The sequence below is a fragment of the Anabrus simplex genome, chromosome 7, assembly GCF_040414725.1.
Source record: "Anabrus simplex isolate iqAnaSimp1 chromosome 7, ASM4041472v1, whole genome shotgun sequence".
NCBI classification, from domain to species: Eukaryota; Metazoa; Arthropoda; class Insecta; order Orthoptera; family Tettigoniidae; genus Anabrus; species Anabrus simplex.
In genome coordinates this window covers 120,981,605-121,001,454 of record NC_090271.1, presented here as the reverse complement: position 1 = coordinate 121,001,454, position 19,850 = coordinate 120,981,605, and the positions used below count along the sequence as shown (strand labels likewise).

General features: G+C 41.1%; 2 protein-coding genes across 8 annotated transcripts in view; one reads left to right on the top strand and one right to left on the bottom strand.

The window, feature by feature from the left end:
- icln (chloride nucleotide-sensitive channel icln) overlaps positions 1–19,850 on the top strand; it is a 246,224-nt gene that overhangs the window by 39,036 nt on the left and 187,338 nt on the right. The gene's annotated exons all lie outside the window — the stretch shown is intronic.
- Acsl (Acyl-CoA synthetase long-chain) overlaps positions 1–19,850 on the bottom strand; it is a 273,218-nt gene that overhangs the window by 166,944 nt on the left and 86,424 nt on the right. The window contains exon 1 of one of the 7 annotated variants that reach the window (XM_067151297.2): positions 11,215–11,323. The exons of 4 other annotated variants lie outside the window; for them this stretch is intronic. The gene's annotated coding sequence lies outside the window, so the exon portion shown is untranslated. Of the gene's footprint in view, positions 1–11,214; positions 11,324–19,850 lie in introns of those variants that run through there. 2 more of the 7 variants (XM_067151295.2, XM_068228617.1) reach the window with 2 other exon arrangements.

Sequence of the window (19,850 nt, the reverse complement as noted above, 5' to 3'; positions counted from 1 at the left end):
AAACAAAAGGAAGAATAAATTTATATATTTTGCCACGACAGTAAAACATTCAACCATGACCAAGACATACTGTTGCTGAGGCACTATAGACTTATTCTGAATCAGTTTATTCTACTAACAAAAAGCCAGATACTGCATTCTTAGCGATCTATCACTCGCCATCGACACCCTGCATAGACGAAGTTACCTTACATGAGCTTAAGTAGGATACCTATAACACAAAACTGAAGCTTAAACCATCAGCTGGTCCAGATCACATCTCGCTTTACGTAATTTCCTTTCTCGTGCTTAGATTCATATTTGTAAATTATCATTTAAATGTGTCATGATATTCACTTACAGTATACGTTAATGTCGCATATTTACAGATTGCTATTTTTAGATACCAATTGTTGTAAAATATGCCACTCCATCTTTTACGCAATCCCATATTGCAGAAGAATAAATTATCCTCCGGTCTTTATTTTCTAACAAGTCAGAGGGGAAAGCCAATCAGATCATTTGTAAAGCTTCAAATAGGCTATACTTTTTAAAATTTGCTTTACGTCGCAACGATACAGATCTTACGACTACGATGGGTTGGGAGTGGGAAGGAAGCGAGCTTAGCCTTATAAGATACAGCCCCAGCATTTGCCTGGTGTAAAAATTGGGAAACCACGGAAAACCATCTTCAAGGCTGCCGGCAGTGGGATTCGAACCCACTATCTCTCGAATGCAAGCTGAAAGCGGCTACTTTCTCGGCGTTTCAAAGAGAATGATCTACTGTTAAATCATGATCATTAGTTTTATTTATCAAGGTTTCTGCATAGTAGTTAAGACTGAAGGTGAAAAGAGGCACGCAACGGAAGTAATTCTTTTTTAAACTATGTCTTTGAGAATTAAGTTAGGCAAGCGTCCTTGTTAAGAACAAACTGTTCGTCTGGAGTCACGCACAGAATCATAACACGTGACTGGAACCTAACCTGTAGGTTCAACAACGCAAGTCATTCTCCCAAGGTTAAGGGAAACAGTTATGTTATTTTAAAACTAGAAATATTGTGGGATTTTAAATTTTAGGTTTAAAGACAAGCTTTTCAACTGAACCTACACAACATGTCACACTGATCTCTAGGGCCACAGTCAACCCACAGAGCTAAGGCAACGCGAAAGAAAAAATATTACACACTGCTTACAAAAAAAAAAAGAATTCCTCTTGAGAAGAAACTCAAGTACACTGGTGAATGGCACCCAAAATTTTGTATATGACACGTTCTTCGCAATTTCCCCTCCCATCACTTTCGTCATATGCCACCTGAAGTCTAGTTGCCAGATGTACTGTTCTGTCAGTATCTCGTTTTGTTCCGCGTAAGGTGAACGATGTAAACAGTACATCGAATGTTCCGTTTTTCTTTTTTAAAAAATATCGCGGCAAAGAGCGAAATAGCACGATTATGATAACATACAAAGTATTTTGTATTTTGACCAAAGATCAGTCAGTTGAGAACAGCTCAGTGCAGTGCCGGTTCTAGTGCGCTTATAGAGAATGTAAAGAATTGTGGAATCAATTTTGGTTAGGTGATTCGCACATTAAATAAATGGAATGATTTGTTTAGTGGAGAAGTTACGATCTGTGAAAATTATTTTAAACATGTCTATGAGGTTTACTGATTATGTATGTATATGGTTTGATTGTCGTGATTCTAATGATTTTGCGTTGATGCACTGAATAACCTCCTCTGCGAACCATGTGACCTTGCCGCGGTGGGGAGGCTTGCGTGTCCCAATGATGCAGATAGCCGAGCCGCAGGTGCAACCATATCGGATGGGTATCTGTTCAGAGACCAGACTAACGAATGGTTCATCGAAAGGGGGGTAGCAGCCTTTCGGTAGTTGCAAGGGCGGCAGTCTAGATGATTGACTGATACGGCCTTGTAATAATACTCAACATGGCTTAGCTGTGTTGATACTGCTACACGGCTGAAAGCAACGGGAAACTACAGCCGTAACCACCTCCCGAGGACATGCAGCTCTCTCTGCATGAATGATGTACTGATGATGGCTTCCTCCCGGGTAAAATATTCCGGAGGTAAACTAGTCCCCCATTCGGATCTCCGGGTGGGGACTACACGAGAGGGGGCGATCATCAGGAAGATGGATACTGACATTCTGCGAGTCGGAGCGTGGAATGTTAGGAGTTTGAATCGTTGTGGTAGGTTAGAGAATCTGAAAAGGGAGATGGATAGGCTAAAGTTAGATGTAGTTGGTATAAGTGAAGTACGTTGGCAGGAAGAACAGGATTTTTGGTCAGGCGACTACCGAATTATCAACACGAAATCAAACAGGGGTAATGCAGGAGTTGGTTTAATAATGAATAAGAAAATAGGGCAGCGGATAAGCTACTACGACCAGCATAGTGAAAGAATTATTGTCGCCAAGATAGACACCAAACCAATGCCCACCACAATAGTGCAGGTCTATATGCCTACTAGTTCAGCGGATGATGAAGAAATTGAAAGAATATATGAGGAGATAGAAGATTTAATACAATATGTCAAAGGTGACGAGAATCTAATTGTGATGGGAGACTGGAACGCAGTGGTAGGCCAAGGAAGAGAAGGTAGCACAGTAGGAGAATTTGGATTGGGACAAAGGAACGAAAGAGGAAGTCGGCTGGTTGAATTCTGCACTGACCATAATTTAGTCCTCGCCAATACTTGGTTCAAACACCACAAACGACGGCTGTATACGTGGACGAGACCTGGAGACACTGGAAGGTATCAAATAGACTTCATTATGATTAGGCAGAGATTCAGAAACCAGGTGTTGGATTGCAAAACTTTCCCAGGAGCAGACGTGGACTCTGACCACAACTTGTTGGTCATGAAATGCCATCTGAAATTGAAGAAATTGAAGAAAGGAAAGAATGCAAAAAGATGGGATCTAGACAAGTTGAAAGAAAAGAGTGTGATGGATTGTTTCAAGGAACATGTTGCACAAGGACTAAATGAAAAGGCCGAAGGAAACACAGTAGAGGAAGAGTGGAGAGTCATGAAAAATGAAGTCAGTAGGGCTGCTGAAGAAATGTTAGGAAGGAAGAATAGATCAACTAAGAATCAGTGGATAACTCAGGAGATACTAGACCTGATTGATGAACGACGAAAATACAAGAATGCTAGAAATGAAGAGGGCAGAAAAGAATACAGGCGATTAAAGAATGAAGTGGATAGAAAGTGCAAGGTAGCTAAGGAAGAATGGCTGAAGGAGAAGTGCAAGGATGTCGAAGGCTGTATGGTCCTGGGAAAGGTAGATGCTGCATACAGGAAAATCAAGGAAACCTTTGGAGAAAGGAAATCTAGGTGCATGAATATTAAGAGCTCAGATGGAAAGCCACTTCTAGGGAAAGAAGACAAAGCAGAAAGATGGCAGGAGCATATCCAACAGTTGTATCAAGGTAACGATGTAGATAATTTCGTTTTGGAACATGAAGAGGCTGTTGATGCTGATGAAATGGGAGACCCAATTTTGAGGTCAGAGTTTGACAGAGCTGTGAGTGACCTAAATAGGAACAAGGCACCTGGAATTGATGATATTCCCGCTGAATTACTGACTGCCTTAGGAGAAACCAGCATGGTAAGGTTATTTCATTTAGTGTGCAAGATGTATGAGACAGGAGAAGTCCCATCCGATTTTCAGCAGAATGTTGTTATACCTATTCCCAAGAAAGCCGGTGCTGACAGGTGTGAAAACTACCGCACTATTAGTTTAGTATCTCATGCCTGCAAAATTTTAACACGTATTATTTACAGAAGAATGGAAAAAAAAGTTGAAGCTGAGTTGGGGGAAGATCAATTTGGCTTCAGAAGAAATGTAGGAACACGTGAAGCAATCCTGACTTTACGTCTGATCTTAGAGGATCGAATCAAGAAGGACAAGCCCACGTACATGGCATTCGTAGATCTAGAAAAGGCATTCGATAATGTTGATTGGACCAGGCTATTTATGATTCTGAAGATGATAGGGATCAGATACCGAGAACGAAGAATTATCTACAACCTGTATAAAAATCAGTCTGCAGTGATAAGAATCGAGGGCTTTGAAAAAGAAGCAGCAATCCAGAAAGGAGTGAGGCAAGGCTGCAGTTTGTCCCCTCTCCTTTTCAATGTTTACATAGAACAGGCAGTAAAGGAAATCAAAGAGAAATTTGGAAAGGGAATCACAGTCCAAGGAGAGGAAATCAAAACCTTGAGATTTGCCGATGATATTGTTATTTTATCTGAGACTGCAGAAGATCTCGAGAAGTTGCTGAATGGTATGGATGAAGTCTTAGGCAAGGAGTACAAGATGAAAATAAATAAGTCCAAAACAAAAGTAATGGAGTGCAGTCGAACGAAGGCAGGTGATGTAGGGAATATTAGATTAGGAAACGAAGTCTTAAAGGAAGTAGATGAATATTGTTATTTGGGTAGTAAAATAACCAACGATGGCAGAAGTAAGGAGGACATAAAATGCAGACTAGCACAAGCAAGGAAGAGCTTTCTTAAGAAAAGAAATTTGCTCACTTCAAACATTGATATCGGAATTAGAAAGATGTTTTTGAAGACTTTTGTGTGGAGCGTGGCATTGTATGGAAGTGAAACATGGACGATAACTAGCTCAGAAAGAAAGAGAATAGAAGCTTTTGAAATGTGGTGTTACAGAAGAATGCTGAAGGTGAGATGGATAGATCTAATCACGAATGAAGAGATACTGAATCGAATTGGTGAGAGGAGATCGATTTGGCTAAATTTGACGAGAAGAAGAGATAGAATGATAGGGCACATCTTAAGACACCCAGGACTTGTTCAGTTGGTTTTTGAAGGAAGTGTAGGTGGCAAGAACGGTAGGGGTAGACCAAGGTATGAATATGACAAACAGATTAGAGCAGATGTAGGATGCAATAGCTACGTAGAAATGAAAAGGTTAGCACAGGATAGGGTGGCATGGAGAGCTGCATCAAACCAGTCTATGGACTGATGACTCAAACAACACGCACTGAATAACTCGAGAAAACTCACCTCAGTTCAGCAAGTTTTTAAGTTAGTGGAAACACTTGGTTTAGAGGAAAAGCTGAATACGGATGACTGTTCAGAAGTTCCTGAAATACGGTAATCAATTTATTTCCTGAGGAGGGTGGTACTGGTAAAAAGCTACAAGTAACTCTCCAAAGTAAAACAATACCGGAGAGGTGGGTATATATATTACACGTTAAATTGACCCAGAAAACCTTAAGAACATTTCGATTGTACTCATGGTTGTGTTCAGTTTATTTCCATCGAATATACTGGCAATAACAGCAATGAAATAAGAGCTATGACAAACAGAAGCGCTATAGATTTAATAAAAATTAATTTAGTGCATTTCAACTATGCTAATTTTAAGGAAATTCATGAGAAAGACTTGTCGAATAAATTGTTGCAAAATTGCACCTTCAAATGCCAAGTACTCGTAAAATTTACATTTTGAACTAAAGCCTAATGCATTATTAGGTTCACGCTGGTTTATTATAACTGGTATATATTAATATATTCCTCGTCTCTTTTCTCATTCATTACATGTCCATGGTGTTTTATTTTTGCACTATATGGTAAAGAAACTGAAGCGTTTCTTATTTACCATCTGGAAACCTGACAACTCTAACCTAAAGTGACGCTGAACATACTGCAAAGTTCGCGTTACCACGCAGATGGCCGTCGTAGTAAATTAACTACGTTAGCGATGTGGTACGCAGTCACGCCCGAAACCCAAATTGAAGCAATTTTGTTTAGTTTTTTTTTTTTTCAATGTGTGATATTTTGATTTGGACAGTATAAGAGAGATTTATTCCATTCCATGCATAATGAGTATAAAGATTGCATAATTCACTAACGTGCGAGAGGGACGCTTTGAGCTCATCTAGGCTAAACGTCTATCTCAAATGAGGTTCAGAGTAGCTATTAATCGCCAGTCTTACAACTTCATCAGGTCCGAGAGCCATTCGGGGACAGGAGTCAAATGCTAAAAGTCGTGTACAGTACTCAATACGTATTTTCAGTTGACGAAACTACTTTAGAAAACCTACAAGAATGTCACTGGCTTTACGTCCTACTAACTGTTTTACAGTTTTCGGAAACTCCGAAGTGCCGGAATTCAGTCCCGCAGGAGTTTTTAAGAACCAGTAAATCTCCCGAAACAAGGCTGATGTATTTGAGCACCTTCAAATACTACCGGACGGACCCAGGATCGAACCTGCCAAGTAGGGGTCAGAAAGCCAGCGCCTCAACCGTCTGAGCCACTCAGCCCGGCAAAATCTACAAGGAACAGAGCCTAGAACAACGGGTACCGTACGGTAACAGCATCTAAGTGATCTAATGAATTTTAATGACATTCAAATTTTCATACAGAGTTGATTGCCCTTTCACACCTGAATGATGGCAAATGGTACCTGTAAATTCGTACCACAATCTGCTGGCCAAGCGCCAACCAAAACTACATACGGAGAACACTCCGTTCAGTCCGCACAAACACTGCAGCCCGGTCTAACGCGAAGAAAGCATCGAACACGCTCAGAAATGAACAACTAACGCGCACAACTGTGCACACATTGACAGGGATAAGAAAAAAATGAGATCTATTTTTAATTCCGAAATCCCCCTGTTTTACAACTATCCCAGACAAGACTATTTCCTTTACGTCGCACCGCAGATTGGTCTTACGACGCCGATGGGACACACTGCTAGGAGTGGGAAGGGATCGACCGTGGCTTTAAGGTACGCCTTGGTGTGAAAATGGGAAACCACAGTAAACCTAACGAGGAATACTTCATTTTTCTTTGCAAATACCATATATTTTAAACTATTTTCTTGTAAATTTCGATAAGAGAAACCCTTCTTTCAGGACCAAAACTTCATACTGGCCTTCAGTGTCGGTGTCTTTTCGGAAAATTAGTCTAGGGGTGACTATTGAGAAAGTGAACGGTTACAGGGGGAAGGTAATCAGTTTCCGTACGTTACGAGCTGATAACTACCAAAATATATTTGTTTTGCACAGTATGCTCGAAACCGCAGGAACACTTTCTAGACTTTCTGTATTTGTTTTAAGTCATACCGACTCTGGCCACATGGCGACGATGGGACAGGGCAGGGCGAGCACTAGGGAGGAGAACTACCGTGGCCTAACAGCCCAATCATTTATTAGGGATAAAAATGGGAAACCACGGAAGAGCATCTTCAGAGTTGCCGACAATGGGGATCGAACCCATCTGCAGAGTGCAAGCTAACTGCTACATGCCTTGAACCGCGTAACAAACCGTTTTCAGACTTTCAGCGCACTTCTAGTTCTGAGCGCGCATATTCGAGCACTGTATTACGTAAAACATCTTTTTAAAGTTAGATGCCCCACAAATTAATTCTGAAAGCACTAACTTAAACACAGATTTAATTATACGGTTAAATGAACACTTCACCTGTCAACGTTTAATTGCACGATACAGAACATTATAAATCTAAAAGAGAAACCTTAACAAAGCGGAGGTTAAAAATCCAATACGAAACTAAATTATGGTGCTGTTTCACGCAATGGCTGCATTTTGTACTACTTCAACCGACTGACTGATACAGTATATTCCAGGTACGCCAGTGATTTGTTTAAAATTACAATTTGCTTCACGTCACAAAGGTCTTATGACGAGTGGGAAGGAAACTGCCGGGGCCTTAAGGTACAGCACCAGCATTTGCCTGGTGTGAAAACGGTAAACGACGGAAAATTATCTTCAGGGCTGCCGACAGTGGGGTTGAACCCACTATTTCCCGTATGCAAACAACTGCGCGCCAACGGCCAATTCGTTCAGTAGGGTCTGAACTTAGAAGAAGCAGCTTTTTATATTCAAATTATCCCACCCCACCCTAGCTGAACAATTTATGTTTTAAGCGAAAAATCGAGACAAGAGCTGATGAGGACACTTGTGAGACAAGATCAGTTTTTCTTTTCTAGTATAAGCTTAACATTTGTAAACGCATCTCTAAGTTATGTCTCTATTATTTTGACTATAAAACCAATGTCATGCCATAAATACCTTACAAACTACCAGTTCAATTTATAAATAATGCTGATGGCATTCAGTCCCACTAACTACATTTACGGTTTCCGGAGACACCGAAGTGCCGGAATTTAGTTCCATACGAGTTTTTTTTGCCAGTAAATCTACTGACACGAGTCGGACGTATATGACCAACTTCAGAGAATACCGGACTAAGCCAGGATCGAACCTGCCAAAGTGGGGTCAAAAGGCCAGCGCTAGGAGCGCGCCTCAACCGTCTGTGCCACTCAGCTCGGTGGTTCAGTTTTTTTGTATGTATGTATGGATGTGTCGTACGTACGAAACATGTGAAACCTGGAGCATATACTTTTATAAAACTCGGCATGAAAAATTGTGTTGACAGATATTGGGCTAATTGGCATTACGATATTAAGGGGAGGGCTAAGAGACTTAAGAGATGAATAACCTAGGAAATGGTACCATTCTATGTTTCAAATGTACGATCTGGGGATCCGGAAGTCTGCACTACCATGAATCCTCAAAAGGAAGCCCCTGGAACTAATCAACATTACACTTACTGAATACTGTTAACCGATACGTGTTCTTCCGTTTCTACTGCTACTCACCTCCAGTAGATGGCGCGACAGCCCCGAAGGGCCTTGGCCTACCAAGCGACCACTGTTCAGCCCTCAAATCCAGGTAGAAAAAACCCTGGCCGGGAATCGAACCGGGGCCTCCGGGTAAGAGGCAGGCAACCTACCTCTACACCACGGGGCCTGCGAATACCGTATCAAAACAGCAATACATTTAAATTATTTTCCTGTAAATGCTAACGGCAACAACTAGTAGGCTAAGCTATCTTAGAATTGCAAATGCGATTTGAGGAATCGAAAGCCGGCTACTTGATAGGACAAATGTCATTCTGAGTCTAGTTTTCTTGTTATCTCCTATATTTTAAATTTTCTGTTACAAACTGTGGTAGCAAGACTTAAAACTTCCACAATTACACTGAAGTCTACGCCGTAAAGCATGGTTTTAAATCAATTTGGAATTAGAAGAAATTCATTATGCCAGATACTATTCATATTTTAAATGAAGTAGGTATGTATTTAATAAAACGGGAAATGATTGTGATCACAGGGACAATATGAGGAGGCAAATCCAAACTTCTGCTTTGCTTTATTATTTGATGAAGCAGTAGAAATTCATACAATGCCAAGGTTTTGGCCAATTCTTTTCCCTTCAGAGTACGAGTAAGTCCTTCAACAAAGATGCAACAAGACATTATCGTGGATGCAACAAACCTCCTGTCTCCTTCCTTTGTAAACGGCATGCCTTTAACTTTTATCCTAATACAGTAACCACGTGATACTCTTAGCAACTAAATTCACAACAGTATTACAATGTTCTTTCGGTTTCACTCTGTGGCATGATAATCTGCCTCCCCACCTTTCTCTTCATCATGAACTGAAATTGTCCTTCCAGTAACTATTCCAACAGTCACCCATCTCTATCCCGATTGATATGTTTGTTCACTTATCTAGTAATATTTTATGTACTTCACTTGATGCAAGTAGAGGCCACTCTTGCATTTCCCTTTCCTTTAAATCTTAAGCACCAATATTTTATTGTTTTCCTTCCACTACATTTCTTGTCAAATGCCACGAGAGGGGTTATTTATTTTAACAGTAAATACTTCAGTCTCACTTCGTAAACTCGAAAATGCCCAATCGACTGTGCCACGATTCTATCTCAAAACCTTGAGCATTAGAGGCTACGCTCCTGGTGAAGCAGACATGTCTGAACATTGCTATTAGTAATAAACAGTCTTATCAGTCAACTGTCATTATGAGCAAATGTATTTGAGCGGATCTGAAGACTCACTTTCAAGATAAAAAGAACTATGACAAATTCTCTCAAGCATACCGCAACTAACATTCCACTAGGAATATAGCATATACGTACGCTCAACGTCTATCGTACTAGCAATACATACTACAAATACAAGATACTTAAAACCATTTTGGTTTAATCAAAAATCATTACATGAGAGAAAAAATGCAGCTGTGATTTAAAATTAGCTTGCAACATCCTAGAAGATAAATGCATCAATTGTACGAGTGATCACTGAGACAGTATCTACTGACCCATTGGCATCTGTCTAACACGACCTGGGGCAATGTATTATCAGACAGAATTTTGCCGTTTGACCTTGAACTGCACCTTGCGATGGCCTGATCATGCCGCCCTAGTTATGGAACATTGTGACACTTACATGGAAGAGCGCTGAGTTGCTCGAAAACCGCGTGTGTGTGTGTGTCTGTGTGTGTGTGTGTGTGAGAGAGAGAGAGAGAGCGAGCGAGCGAGCACGCGCGTAAACGATTCTCTTAAGCAAAGAAAGACTTGCCGTAATAAAACCTACACATACGAACCGCCGCAGCTATAAGGTATGGACAGGGCGCAGAATTTCACAAAGGCTAGGCTTCATTTTTCAATAGGTATCTTACATATTTCGGCCGAGTCTAGTTTTCGGCTACGTCAATATCAGATTTACTGATGTTCCTCGACATTTATCATTAAACATTACGATAAATACTGTAACATAAGCAACTTTGCTGTTTGATCCATGAGGATTCTCTTCTAAAGTATAATCACATTAGTACTAGTACGCAAAAGTGGTCCGCATTTTAAGCTAAACCACATTAAACCATCTTGCAAACATATAGAAAGTAACACTTCGTAAGAAAAGGCTTATTAGTGCACACCCAAATTAGATTTAATATTCATTATGTCAATTTCAGGTCAAACTAAAATATATCGGCGTAAGAGAATCTCTGGGATGCTCTGCAAAGGCAATATAATTTTAAGAGTTCCATGGAGCTCTTAAAACTACTGATGTGGAATACTACTTTTAATGTCTAGTCCACGTGATTTAACATACTAGTGAAATTATGGAAAGAGAGAGACCGGGAAGGAATTAATCCTTATGAACTGAAAGCTTACAATCCATGAAACTAATGCTCCATTTGACTGGATTGCCTTGAATGATAATTTCTAGTACTTGTTACGGTTAAACATAGTAAGCTGTAGTTCGAACCTTGTCACGATAATGCTGAATTCCGGAAAGAAATACTACTATACGTTAACCACATTACGAAAATGGCACCTCAAATTGTAGTTACCTGGAAGACGATGTGCCCTATTTAGAATGCACGACCTCGCTATCGGACCACACAACCTCTAGTCCCGGTAGCCGACAATCACTATGCAATACGAGCACATAGATCAGTGCTCTGCGCTGCGCTGCTCTCTGAAAGTCACGTGGATAAAGAAGATCGCCTACGTCACGTACAAGAGCAACGGCCAATCCTGACAGATATCTCCCTCCCCTACAGTTTCTTATGATTGGCTGCGTCCTGCGCGCGCTCAATCCTTTTGATTAAATACCAAGTTACACAGACACTTCATGGGTAGCCACGGTACTGCACTGACCGATTTTGACTGCATGTTGAATGGAAGCCTTAAACATAAAGAAAAAGACCACTTTGTTTCAAATATTCCTGAAACAGACGATTCTAAATCTCAATTCACCCAAAACCGAGCCTTCCTATCCTACTAATATTCGTTATGTTCTACTCTAAATGGTGGTTGTTGGCTGGTAGTTTACACCAACACATCAAAGGTTCTCACTGACGCAAGGACGGAAAACTGTTACTATTGGAAAGTTGCCTTAATTTAACTACAATCCGAGCATTTGCCTTGTGTGAAAATCGGGAAATCATCTTCAAGCCTGCCGATGCTGGTATTCGAACCAGATATCTCCCGAATGTACTCTGACAGTTACGCGATACGGACCGCGCGGCCAATTCGTTCGGTAAAGTTGTATTAAAATTACGATATGGAAACAAGGAATAATGAAGCTTTAAACACATCCACACACAAAGAAGTATCCAATGAACACTGGTGTTTTACAACCGCATCACAGTAACTTCATATTAAAGCCTTTAGACTTTTAAGGTTATTTCAAACTGACTGTAATGTCTGCTCCAAACAAAACACCTTAACCAACAGCAGTGTTGCCAATTTAGCTATTTTATAGCTAGTTATACCTACCGTATTTTGAAAAGTCATTTGCCACAACATTTTGATTTTAGCTATACATTTCCGTTAAGTTGAAAATTTTGGTTTTCTCCCGTGTTAATACTTCTATTTACGATTCATGGAATTTTTAATATTGTAAGTGTGAAATAAAATCAAAGTTGTTTCATTTAAGATTGCATGTAAAACGCGATAACCATAAACTGGCCGAACTGAACCTACTTTCGACTTTTGTATACCTTATTCTGACTCGTTATTCTCATAGCTGAGGAATTGTAATCCTATGACTTAGTTACATCTCCTGACTATGCTTCTCCATTTCAGCTGATCTGCTGCTCTGGTAGAGATATGTAGAAGTATTCTGGTGAAGCATTTAATCTGGTCCAACCATCTAATAGCTGTTCTACCTCTAGTCCGCTTTGCGTCTACCTTTCCTTGGGCAAATAGTTCCTTGGCGACGAATCACATGCCGAATGTATTGTAAAATATGACGTCGGTACATTGTGAATAGCCTGTCCAGAATACCTAGTTCATTTCCAATGGAGAAAGATCTTTTGGCTGACTAAGGAATGTAGCATTCAATGCCAGCACCACATTTCAAAGGCGTCTATCCAATTTATATCTGATGCCTTTATTGGCCATGACTCAACATGGTACAGAAAACGGTTCTAGGACATCTCGTACCACCGGATATTTCGTACCACTTGACTGGCTGATTACCTGCGAAGTGTCAGTTAATGACTTGAAAATATTTAGGAGAGGACATCCCGTACCACTTGAAAGAGTGGGAAATATTGCAAAGTAAAAACGATATCCTACTGCATGTATTCATTCGTATTTCCATTGTCCACTACTGGTGCAGAAGCCACCGCACCGTGTGACCACTACTGATGTTAACTTAACTACGTCGGTCGTACTGATCTGATTGGCACACGTGTTAATTCTTATCTCGAATCCGTCATTCGCGGAAATGTAGCTGCTTCCACCTTTAATAAGTAGTTTCCTGTTTCCGCGCGACCTTCAAGCACATATCGTCCAGTTTATCAGAATCTTTTATTTTACTTAGTTAATATTCACAGTAATAGTAATATTATCCATCCTTGAGCTCGTCAGGCACATTGCGCCCGAGCACTATATATTTTTCTATTGTATTGTTTCGTTTCAGGATTTATACTTAAAAAATCGACTTTCTTATGATAATATTCACGTAAACGTAAGTGATAAGTATAAAGGGCAGTTATTAAAAAAATATGAAGTTTTCTTCAGCAAATACAAATTATTTGTTTCTGATTTCTAAAGTGAATCTGTCAGGCTCATTACACCCGCTGGCGTGGAAATGAAATTCAAATTTCATATCAAGTGGAACGGATTGTCCTGGCGTAAATATTTTAGGATTACAGGAAAACCGTTCGCAGGTAGATAACGACGTAGGTGGTACGAAATATCCTCAAAAATCAAGCGGTACGAAATGTCCGGACACCACAGAAAACTGCCGAACACCAGCGTTTCCGTAAGTTGTTTCGTAATCTGTTAATCAGATCCTAACCATTGAGTTTCGGGCGATTGCTATACGCCGCTTTGTATCTGGCTCACAGCTACCGTGGCTAAAAACAAATAACCGAAGGCATATCAATTCATTAACGACTTCATTTGTGGCGGGAAATATTGTAACTGGAGTGCATTAGCCAAAACGAGAATCATTAGCTTTTTTTGTTTTTTGTTTTCATGTTTATCTCCAGTCCAAAATGATCATTTTCAGTAGTGATCAGCTGGAGAATGCACCGAAGTTCAGCAGCATTCTTGGCTATTACAATAGTATCGCTGGCATATCGCAGACATTTTTTGTTAGTGGTTTTACGTTGCACTGACACAGTTAGGTCTTATGACGACGATGGGATAGGAAAGGTCTAGGAGTGGGAAGGAAGCGGCCGTGGCCTTAATTAAGGTACAGCCCCAACATTTGCCTGGTGTGAAAATGGGAAACCACGGAAAACCATCTTGAGGGTTGCCGACAGTGGGATTTGAACCCACTATCTCCCGGATGCAAGCTCACAGCTACGCGCCCCTAACCGCACGGCCAACTCGCCCGGTATATCGCAGATTAATTAACTTCTGAACTCCTATCAAAATGCGCCCTTCAAACTTCTTCAAACTACTACTTATAAATTCGGCATAGGCATTGAATAGTCTTGGCGACAGAATACAACTCTGTCGCACGCCCTTTTCGGTGAAGGTTTTTGATTTATTATTTTCTACCCGGGAGATTCCACTTCGTGCGCCAAAATGTTTTTACACCAGGTATCCAATATGCTTAAAGACTCCCATCTCAATGAGCACTCTCCACAGATTACTCTTTGGACATATTCCAACATGTTTTTTGTTATCAATAAAGCATAGCAACATCGGGTGTTAAATTCGAGCTTTCTCTGTAAGTTGTCGCAGAGTGAATACCGGGTCTCTTGTGTCTCTGTCTTTTACAAATTCTGCTTTTTCATCCGGTATCTGGCACTCTAGATAGTTTTGCAGCTTGAATAACTTCCTTTGTACGTGATATCAGGGAAATTGTGCGATAGATCAGATATTTCACCGTGGAACGGAATAAAAATGGATTGTGTCCACTGTCTGGCCAAGAGCTTGTGCACTAAATTTTGTTCCAAATGTCAAGAATATCAGATCCATCATCACAAAGCGCTTGAAGTACTCCAGAACTGATGTTATTGGGACCTGGCGCTTTGTTCGCCAGTAAGACTTTATTAAGTGCTTAACTTTAGTTTTATTGTATCTGTTTTCCGTTCCTCTCCTGATATGTTGGTGCTCTTCACTGTAAAGTTCAATACAATATTCTTTCCATCTTCCCATTACTGACTATCTCCCAAACTATATCTCCATGTTTATCCTCGATCGACAGGCTCTTCGGTTGCAACTCCGTGTAATAGTTTGATATTTTTAAGAGATCAAGCGTTTCACTATGGTACTGATGCTCTTGTACCTCCCTACAGATTTTCTTAACATTCATATTCTTGATGTGCACTTTGATTTGCCACCTGCTTCTGGCTTTGTATGATTTCTATTTCAAGGTTGCGGATGACATCTGCTTGAATCTGATTTCTCAATCGGTCTCTAAGTGACTACCACGTATACAATCGGCGTGGGTGGTGTTGGAGCAGAGTATTTGCCACTATTAGATTGTTTTCTTGGCAGAACTGCAGCAAATGTTCACCACGTTTATTCCTCATGTCCAGTCCAAAGTGGCCAACCACATTCCTGAACTGATCGTCAGCTACTGTGCTTCCGATCTTAGCATGCATATCACTGCCGATAAAATTTATCGATGCCTTCGTCTGATACATCTGTTGGTTGTGCATATACTTGTGGGATATTTATGCTGAACGCCGTCGATTTGACTATCACCGTCATGATCCTGTCGGTGACAGGGTTGTACCCCATCACCAATCCTCTGACTGATTTACGTTCCAGTACGGCAACTCCGTTGAAACTTGGGGTATCGTTTCCTGGGAAATAAACGGTATTCCCAGATTCCGCGGTGAATAACTATTACTAACAGTTTTAAGAGAAAGTGCAACCATCATTCCGTGGTGAAGTGTCCTGCATCTCTCCAGTGGGCCTCTGCTATTCCAAGGAAGTTTAAGTTGTGGATCTCTGCCTCTTTCTCGACGATATGAAGCTTAGCAAGTTGTGGACTATGGTAGACATCGAACATTCCATGTGCCTATTCGAATGTTGGTGCAGATATTCATTTCATCATAAGTGGCGCTTTTCAAAATAGTTTCCCTCGAAGATCCGATTGGGGAACTATTTAAACCTCTGGAACATTTTACAGAGAATGAAGCCATAAGTCCTTTGATATATCATATGATTCTCTTGGGATTCCGTAACAGGTATTTAATGGAGTGGTTTCCCGTCGCCTTCTCTATCTTATGCCGTTGGCCATCTAGTAGCTCTTTCACCTTCACAGGCAAGAGGATGCCCTAGATCACTACATGCTCATCTGACCTCGGAGGAGACCGAAAGCACTTGGTAGAGGGAGGCCACTTATACCGGTGATCACTCTGTCAAAGGACGCAGTTTAACGTCATCCCCAGATTTTTGTGCCAAAATCAATAATACGAGGTGTTCGAAAAAAACAAATTGTATGTTCCACAATGCAATAATCTTATTCCTTTAAACTAAAGAACCAGAAAATGTGTTTTAAACTCAGATAAGCTCTCTGGATATCCAGTACTCGCACACCATGTTAATAACAAATATAACTTTGGTATTGGGCTAGACCATGTGGTTATTTCCTTGTGTTCTTGATGATATAAACTAAGCAACAAATAAATATTTAACCAAATTCAAATTAAATAATGTGCAAAAAATCCTGAATAAACATAATGCTCGGTCACACATATCAACGAAAAACTGCCTATATTCTCTATGCATAACGCGGTGCTGGTGATTATTGTTTTAAGAGGAAGTACATCTAGGCAACCAACCCTTTTGAACACTAATGAGAAAAAGGGAAAAGTCCGATTCACTGAATGAAGATACGTATTGACAAAAGGAAGGAAAGGGGCATTAAAGGTGTTGATATGATCCCTAAGCCTCGTAAACCTTGTAAAACATTACGCATTGAATGAGTTAGCTTTGCGGTGGGCCATGGTAGCTGATAACTTGCATTCGGGAGACAGTGGGTTCGAACCCCACTGTCAGCATCCCCAGAGGTTTCCCATTTTCATACCAGGCAACAGCGTCATATGCACTCATTCCATGTTAACACTGCACAGATATTCGGAAACTCATTCCAGGCTTTTGGCATGCACTCTAGTGATTATAAATTGTAATAATACTAACCACTCCTACCCTGCCGGCTAACATTCTGACTTAAAATTATTTTCTTTCGAATCAGCTAACCACGAGGTCGGACCATATAGACATGATGCCTTAACGTTCATGGCCACCAGGCGGGCATTTGGGAGATAATTGGTTCGAACCCTATTGTTGGCAGCCTGAAAGATGGTTTTCTATGGTTTCCCACTTTCTCACAAGGTAAACATACCTTAATTAAAGCCTCGACCGCTACCTTTCTTTGTATCCCACCGTCATCGAAAACTCCCACGAGTTCGTGCGACGTTATAAAACGCATCTTCATTGCTTTCGTTTTATCAGAATACAGTCCGGCTCCATGGCTAAATGGTTAGCGTGCTGGCCTTTGGTCACAGGGGTCCCGGGTTCGATTCCCGGCAGGGTCGGGAATTTTAACCATAATTGGTTAATTTCGCTGACACGGAGGCTGGGTGTATGTATCGTCTTCATCATAATTTCATCCTCATCATGCATGACGCGCAGGTCGCCTATGGGAGTCAAATAAAAAAAGACATGCATCTGGCGAGCCGAACTTGTCCTCGGACACTCCCGGCACTAAAAGCCATACGCCATTTCATTTTCATCAGAATACACAGTCACGAGGTACAAATATTTTGCCATCTTGGATACAGCTCACTGTGTGGATCAGTGGTAGAGTGTCGAAGTCGAGATCCCAACATCGCAGGCCGAAACCCAGCAGAGATAGTGGGATTTCTGAAGAGCGGAAAAAAAAAAAAGTCCACTTGACGTACAATGTCGGCACGTAAAAGATCTCCTGGTGACACATTTGGTGTTTACTCAACAAAATTATATATCAGCTGTAATATAGATTGCCCAAGAGAAATCCGGTTTACTCTGCTGTCTGGAAAGAGTAAAATGGAACGTCGAAATAGACGCAAAAGCAGTCTACATGGCACCAAATCGAAATTCCTGCAAACAATAACAGAAACCACACGGTTATTAGATTATTATTATTATTATCATCATCATCTTGGATAACAAAAGAACCGAAAAACAGCAAAGTAATCAGTGGACCTAGTCCATATAGACATTTAAAACCCATTGGATATCGCACCTGCGTTATATTTGAGCAGCCATATTAAAGTCCCGTGAGTTCCGGACTTAGCTCGACTTATATGGCATTTGTCTTTGACAGAATATATATAATATTGTTTTACATGTTGCTTTTAGGTCACACCGACACAGAAAGTTCTTATGGCGATGATGGAACAGGTAAGTACTAAGAGTGAGAAGGAAGCGACCGTGGCCTTAATTAAGGAATAGTCCGAGTATTTGCCTGGTGTGAAAATGGGAAACCATGGAAAACCATCAACAGCGCTGCCGACAGTGGGGTTCGAATCCCTTAACTCCCGAATGCAAGCTCATCGCTGCGCGCTCCTAACCGCAGGCCAACTCGCTCGGCGGCAATTAAATTCTACAGGCGGCAAAATATTTTTAATTTATATTATGGTACGTACACCCTTTTGGATTTTAAGTCTTCAATTGTTAGTCATTAATTACTTCTCAGAGTCCGCCTCTGTGGTGTAGTGGTTAGCGTGATTAGCTGCCACCCCCGGAGGTCCGGGTTCGATTCCCGGCTCTGCCACGAAATTTGAAAAGTGGTACGAGGGCTGGAACGGGGTCCACTCAGCCTCGGGAGGTCAATTGAGTAGAGGTGGGTTCGATTCCCCCCTCAGCCATCCTAGAAGTGGTTTTCCGTGGTTTCCCACTTCTCCTCCAGGCAAATGCCGGGATGGTACCTAACTTAAGGCCACGGCCGCTTCCTTCCCTCTTCCTTACCTGTCCCATCCAATCTTCCCATCCCTCCACAAGGCCCCTGTTCAGCATAGCAGGTGAGGCCGCCTGGGCGAGGTACTGGTCATTCTCCCCAGTTGTATCCCCGACCAAGAGTCTGAAGCTCCAGGACACTGCCCTTGAGGCGGTAGAGGTGGGATCCCTCGCTGAGTCCGAGGGAAAAACCGACCCAGGAGGGTAAACAGATGATGATGATGATGATGATGATGATGAATTACTTCTCAGAGCAGCTTCGTGGCTAACTGGTAGCATGCTGGCCTTTTTCAAAGGGGTCTCGGGTTCGATTCTCGGCCAGGTCTGTGATTTTATCTCCACTTGGGAACTGGCCGTTTGTGCTGTCTTCAACATCAGTTTTCATACTAGGTCGGGCCCCATCTTTACAGTCGCGCAGATAACCCGTGGGATCAACTCGAATTACATTTTTAGGCATTGGAGTAAAGTGCTGCACGTCGTTTATAATGGGAATTGTCTGAGACGGTAATGAAATACATACTGTTTCCTTAATTAAAACGAAACATCAAACTGCTCTGATACATTTGGGCTACTTAGTTTTCCTGTCGAAAGATGTACGTTGTTACGAAGGGGTACATTCAGTACCTACTTCAATGTTAATATACTTGATCAGCGTAGAAGACACAAGCGTTCCAATACAATTCAAGTAGAAACTTAAACCGTTTATTGATTTTTAAGTTGAGCCAAAATCAAACTCACTGCAGGTCAACACTATGTTTGCCAATGAGTTTACCTACACCCACAGCCTAGTGTATGTAAGACAAAAATAATGAACAGAGTATTAGTCGACCGCAAGGATTCATTCAAAATATTTTATTCCTAACAGCAGGAATAAATTCAGTGGTAAACCCTCCACCCCCTTGATCTCTATTCCTTGCTAAGAAAAGGAATTAGGGATTGGGATCATTTACCAAGGGAGATGTTTGATCAATTTCTGACTTCTTTGAAATCATTTAAGAACCAATAGGGAATCTGCCATCTGAGCGAGGGTCTTAAACACAGATCAGTGGGGATTTATCTAATTGAT